Here is a 7,337-nt window from a genome sequence, read left to right as displayed (position 1 = left end):
TAATCATGCTTGTGAAATGAAATGGTAGGCTACCTTACAGAAACTTCCATTCAGCCCCTGAATGACATGTTGGACCACAGCCAGTTCCTGCCTAATGTTTGATTATCTGCCTGTCATTAAAAAAAAATATAATTCCCGGTTTCTAAGACAGCCAGTGGTGAAGTAGGAGTCACTGATATTCACTCTTGTTATTTTGTATTTAATTAGCAATGTTTACTCTCTTATTCACCAATGTAAACAAGCTTTAGCTTAATCTAGAGTGCACTTGCTGTATATAATTGTATGCTCTCTACATTATGCTACACTCAAAATTTCTAGCTTTTCTTTTTATTCTTCCATGAGCTGTAATGTTTTTAAGATGATGTCAGCTTAACTTGTTCACGGAAGATTAGTGATGGCCGGCTGCTTGTGTGTGTTGGGCTTCCTGGGCACTTGGTAAACTAAGCTGCCTCTGTCTGCTTTGTGGCCTTAGATCAAATAAAAAGAAAATTATGTAAAGCGGTAAAAGTAGTAAGCAGTGAAAATGAACAAAATGAAAAAAAAAAAAAAAAAACATCCTCAGTGCACCCCTATAGATTCTTGGTGCCCCAGCACTTGCCTATACTGCCTACTGTATATTGTATGTGCTGTGGCAGATTCTCCTCACCTTTCCCCTATCTACTAACCCTAACCTCACATGACTATATACCTAACCCCTTGCTCACACTGGCTCCGGTGCGGTTACCGAGCCGACGGAGACCGCAACTCCCGCACACCCCCTCTCACACCGCCCTTTTGACTACGGTGCGGTGCGGCTCTGCGGCTCCGGCAACAGGTCCGGAGATTTAACAGAAGTTCACTTGAGTTCACGTAACTTCACGCGATAACACGGCCCAAATAAGGATATTTGCGAGAGCTTGTTGCGGAGGGCTCCGGCACGCCGCAAGGATAGCTTTCTTGCGGAATTTTCTGCAGCGGAGTGTCTCGGTAACCGCAGCCGGACAGCTCGGCAGCCGGTGAGAGAGGTTTACGTCTTTTTAATGACTTGGAATCACTGCGGCGCCGCACCCACCGCACCGCAACGGTAAGACCGGAGTCTGTGTGAGCCTGGGGTAAAGCAGTCTATGGTCCACCACAGCGCCCCCAAGTCACAATATACAGTAGCAGCCATTCAAAATGGCCCTTCCCAGTCAAACGCCAGCCGAATGGCAGCCGACTTCCAGTCACTGGAGTGACCATCTCCTTCTCCTGGGCATGCATATTGTACAGATTTTTATAACTAAAAATTCATAACATGTTAACCTATGTTTTTATTTTTTTTTCACAGGTCCAACCTTCTCACGCTTGATGTGGTGCTTGAAGAGAACATGACTTTGGAACTTATAAAGAAGACATTGATTTCTTCATTAGCTCTGTATATAAAGTGCCATTTTCTGGTGAATGTGTACCATATATCAAAGAAAAGTATGTACTTTAAATATTAGAGCAAAGAAGTTATTCTAAATTTAATTTTTCTAAGAGGTCAATTTTTTATATTTGTAAACATAAGTTCTTTATTCTTTATTCACAAGAAAACCGAGCAACAGACAATTCTTGCTCCTTCAGGAGTGTGGAGGAGGTTCCGTCATTGGTGGCAGCGTCTGGAATTAGGGTGGAGTAAATGGTGGCCAGAAACTTTTGATCATGAATATAATATAGAGAGCTTACTTCTTAATAACTCTGAGTGAGACTTAGAGGGAAGATGGCCAGGGTCCCGTGTGGGGAGGTTGATGATATTTCTCTGATAGTGTAAGGTGGGTGGTAATACGAAGGCCATTAGTCTGATGGAGCAGGACAGGAAATGATGAACGATGGAGTGGGAAGGCAGGTAACTTGCAGGTAAATCCACAGGAGGGGAATCAGTGGAACTGATTCCTCTTTACATCCAACAAGAGAAAAACGTAGAGACAGCAAACACAAGGACTGAGCTTCTTCTGGCAACTTCACAGGAGATAACAAACAACTAGAAAGGTTACAACAAGAGATGGCCAGAGAGACTACCAGTAAAAGTTAATCATCCAGCGCTGAGTGAAGGCTCTGCTGCACTTTTAATCCCAGCACTCTGATGAGCTCCATGTGTGTAGCCTGCTCAGGTACTCCACGAAGATCCTCTCTTGAAAAAAATTCATCACTCGCACTCATACACACGGAAACCTTGACACATTTCACATAAAAGTCTACATTAATTAATGTCGTTTGTAAAGTTTCTAATGCCACATACAAAACATTTTTAGGCGCATGGGAAACTCTATGGAAGGACATGAAAAGAGTGTTTTGAAGAAACTTTTATTAATAAACACGTACATGGTACAAAAATGTAGCATCAAATACACATGCACTGATCTAGCTCATTTTAGTGTGAAATTCTGGCTCTTGAGGCATAAGAATTGAATACAGTGCAATGAAGAAAATGTATTTGGATCAAACAATAGGTTTACACTGTGGCTGGAATTAAGTCTATGTAATAATCCATAGGATCCCGGAAACAATCTCTAATTTTCCAAACACAGCATGAAGCTACAACCATTCTATTTCCTTGTTCTAGAACACCGTATTGCCAGAAAACAAAATTTCTATATGCAGAATAGCGGAACTGTAATTTTTTCTCCTCTCCTGGATTTTCACCTCTGCACAAAGGCGCTTGGACAGTTTGAGCTCACCTTCCTGCAAGATATGCAGCTCCAAGTAATAGTGATGTGCAGTTCTGTGTTTTTTGTTTTTCACAGAATAAGCCAGGACAAATCCTGTAGAGTATGTATCTTTATCCTCACGGCACTAGGAAAACTACCCTCATCCTAGCACAACCATAACCCCAAGTTCCCAAGATAATTAATGTAACTCATCCTGCTTCCTCCTCTCATTACCCAGAAGTCATTATATTTAGGCACTGTTTCATTTAGCATATACAAAGAGGCTTACAACAGTTGATTGGTATGCATTTCCTAAACGTTAGTTACATTCACATTCATTCTAATTGGTTTAAATTTCACCTCTTTCTGCAAAAAAAAAAAAAAAAAAAAAAAAAAGAATCCTACCCTCTGATTATTCCACAGCAAGAAAATTCAAAATTCTTCTAAAGGAACAAGGAAATGAGCAAAACCATTTGCATATCAACAGGATGCAATTTTGCTGAGAAGTGACATCTATTTCAGATAAAACATGGTGGGAAATTACTGTTACACTTTATAATTTTCTGTTGAATTTATAAGTAAAAAAAAATGTTTTCTGCTTTGTGGAAAGACAAGAAAATAAATCTTAAAGTTAGAAAATTATACTACACAGCCATGCAGTTTCTTAATTCATACGACCCCATTTGACAGTTGATTGGAGACTTCTCTTTTATATTTGTACTTGCATTTCAGTTGTTTATTAACCAATCGTTTTCATTCTTAAGTTGTGGAGATACTATATGGAGCTGTGAACCAGAGCACAGGGGATAGATAAGAAAGAATCTGTAATTACCAAGCTGATAATCACCTAATACATCAACTCAGACCCACATAGTGAATTGGAAATCGATACTGAAATACAGATGAGTGCACATTTTTGCACACACTCCTAAAAAAAATTTATGCATGCAAAAACTTGATTTCTTGATATATATATATATATATATATATATATATATATATATATATATATATATATATATATATATATATATATATATATATATATATATATATATATATATATATATATATATATATATATCATATAGAGGAAGATGAGTTTGGGAATTACCTACAACTTGGTTCACTGAATAACAGAGAACAGCCAAGATTATTGGAACAACAGTGTTTCTTAATGGCAATGGCCGTTCATCATTCATGTTTAGGTAGCAAATTACTTCAGAAAAATGCCATTAAAGTTATTGACAAGTTTATGGACCAATAATTTGAACCAAGTGCGTCACAACCCTCCAATTGTAAAACTGAACTTCATTCTTTTTTTTTTCTTTTTTTTCATACGTTTTTTGTAGTAGGCTACAGACCAAACGTTTGGACTCCACTTCTCATTCAAAGAGTTTTCTTTATTTTCATGTCTATGAAAATTGTACAGTCACAGTGTAGGCATCAAAATCATCAATTAACACATGTGGAATAATATACACAACAAAAAAGGGTGAAACAACTGATAATATGTCTTATATTCTTTTAGGTTCTTCAAAGTAGCCACCTTTTGCTTTGATTACTGCTTCGCACACTCTTGGCATTCTCATGATAAGCTTCAAGAGGTAGTCACCTGAACTGGTGATTTCTTGCCTTATAAATGGGTTTGGGACCATCAGATGTATAACGCCATATTCTATGTGGTTATACTGTTTCCTTCCTGTTTGGGCCTGTTCACTTCCTGTTTGAATTAACTGAATGTTGCAGCTGTCCAGAGGATCTCCATCTGAAGTTAAGTTATTTTTTCAGTGATATCTCTGTATCTAAGGCTACGTTCACACTGCAGCCTGAAGTGACCCAATTCCGATTTTTTTGCCCATATGTGACCTGTATCTGATCTTTTTATGACAGTCTGAACGACACAGATCGGATTTTTTCAAATGCGACCCAGGCCACTTGGATATGTGGTCCTGAATCCGATACGTATCTGATCTTTTCAAATGCGACCTGTGTTTGTACGGCCAGGTCGCATTCATCCGACCTACACGTCATTGATACTTGACAAATGTTACTAAACGTTACTAATCTGCGTCCTACTAAGCGGAGGCGGGAAAAACTAACAACCATTGCGGAAGATAACACAGAGAGCAGTCAATGGAGAGAAAGTGAGGTTGCTGACTTAATTCATATTTGGAAAGATAGCTCGATTCAGACCAAACTCGAAGGGTCACTTCGGTTGAACGCTTTCAGTTCACACAGTAGATCACATACAAGTCGCATATACTTGGAAGTGTGAACGGACACGCAAAAAAATCTGATTTCACAAAAAAATCGGAATTGAGCATTAAGGCCTGCAGTGTGAACGTAGCCTAAGTAACTCTAACTGACCACAACTACTTTAAAACATAGCGCCTTCTGCTGCATTTTTCTACTGAGCACTTGTCAGTTTCACATGGTTTTATTTCTGATAGCAAGGAGTAGCTAGCCTAGGCTAGCGCTAGCTTAGCATTGCTATGGCTTCTCTCTCTCACTCCCTTGACTCTTTTCCAACTCTTCATTCTTCCTCTCCTCTCTCCTGCTCTCTGTGTCAGATGTTCAGTTATTCCTCTGCCTCCTTTAGTGATAATGGGATGTGTAATAAGTGTAGTATTTTTGTAGCTTTGGAGGCGAGGGTATCAGAGTTAGAATCCAGGCTTCAGGCTGTTGAACACTCAGGACTTTAAGTAGGCCACCCACGTAGCTGTCCTCCGAAAGTGCCTGAGCAGCCAGGCGATTGGGTAACTGTACGCAGAAAGCGTAGTCGTGGATCTCTGCCCACTGGTCACCACCAACCCGTTCACGTTTCTAACCGGTTTTCCCCACTCAGTGACACACCCACTGAGAAGCCCAGTGGGTGTGTCACTGAGTGACACACCCACTGGGCTTCTCAGTGGGTCACTGAGTGACACACCCACTGGTGATTGTCAGCTCCATAGTCAGAAACGTGGCATTAGAGACACCAGGGACCATAGTCAAATGTTTGCCGGGGGCCAGAACGGGCAACATCAAATCCTACCTGAAACTACTTGCTAAGGATAAGGTTAAATACAGTAAGATTGTTATTCACGCTGGTGGTAATGACACCCGGTTACGCCGATCGGAGGTCACTAAAATTAGTGTTGCTTCGGTGTGTAAGTTTGCAAAAAAAATGTCGGACTCCGTAATTTTCTCTGGTCCCCTCCCTGATCTGACCAGTGATGACATGTTTAGACGCATGTCGTCATTCAACCGCTGGTTGTCTAGGTGGTGTCCTGAAAACAACGTGGGCTACATTAATAATTGGCAATCCTTTTGGGGAAAGCCTGGTCTGATTCGGAGAGACGGCATCCATCCCACTTTGGATGGTGCAGCTCTTCTTTCTAGGAATCTGGCCACATTTATTAGTCCTCCAAAACCCTGACCACCCAGGGTGCAGACCAGGAAGCAGAGTTGTAGTTTAACACACATCTCTGCAGCTTCTCTACTGTTACCCACTCTTTTCTCCATCCAGACAGTGTCTTGCCCACGACCAAAATCTAATAAATTAGGAAATATTCCCAAAGGAGTAAATCATGATAATCTAATTAAAATCAAAATAACTCAAATTGGGGAAAAAGTTAAAACAATTAAATTTGGTCTGTTTAACATAAGATCTCTTTCCTCTAAAAGTCTGCTAGTTAATGACTTGATTTGTGATAATTACATTGACTTGTGCCTTACAGAAACCTGGCTGCAGCAAGAGGATTATGTGAGCATAAATGAGGCAACTCTTTCAAGCTATTTAAATTTTCACATACCCAGAAGTTTTGGGCGAGGAGGAGGAGTAGCAACAATCTTCCAGTCTGACTTACTGATTACTCCCAAAACAGTTAATACCTACAACTCTTTTGAACATTTAACCCTTAATTTCCCTGATCCAAATTTCAAAGCAAGAAAACCTCTTCTTTTTGTAACTTTGTATCATCCACCAGGACCTTACTATGAATTTTTAGATGAGTTTTCAGAGTTCCTTTCTGATTTGGTATTAAAAACTGACAGGGTCATCATAGTGGGAGATTTTAAACATCCATGCTTATATTAAAGGCGATAGCTTAAGAGCAGCTTTTAATGCTATCTCAGACACTATTGGCTTTGTTCAATATGTGAATAGTCCCACACATTCTCATCTTCATACTTTGGATCTTGTGCTGACATACGGCATATAATGTGAAGAAATAACACTATTTCCTCACAACCCTGTCCTCTCTGACCACTTTCTAATAACCTTCAGGATTAGTTTAACAGAGTTCTCCTCCCCCAAAAGAAGGTTACATTTTAGTAGATCTTTATCAGATAGTGCAGATTTACATTTTAAAGAATCTGCTTCACTTTCTCTCTCCTCTGTGTCGCTGAGGAGTGCTGCAGAGTGCAAAAGCATAGCTTATTCCCCTTCACAGGTTGATGATTTTGTTGATGGGGTTGCTAGTTCTCTGCGTATTGCCTTAGACAACGCAGCTCCTTTGAAAATAAAAACTGTTAAAAATAGAAAGCTTACTCCTTGGTTTAATGCAGAGCTGCGCACTTTGAAGCAAAATGCTAGGAAACTGGAGAGAAAACATCGCTCCACAGACCTGTGGGAGTCCTTCCTAGTCTGGAAAAATAGTTTACTGCTGTATAAGAGGACCCTTTGTAAAGCAAGAGCAGCATACT

Source organism: Cyprinodon tularosa, unplaced genomic scaffold (assembly GCF_016077235.1).
Source record: "Cyprinodon tularosa strain WSP-4 unplaced genomic scaffold, ASM1607723v1 ctg400, whole genome shotgun sequence".
Classification (NCBI taxonomy): Eukaryota; Metazoa; Chordata; class Actinopteri; order Cyprinodontiformes; family Cyprinodontidae; genus Cyprinodon; species Cyprinodon tularosa.
The sequence above is the reverse complement of the archived record's forward strand: the minus strand, read 5'-3'. Positions refer to the sequence as shown.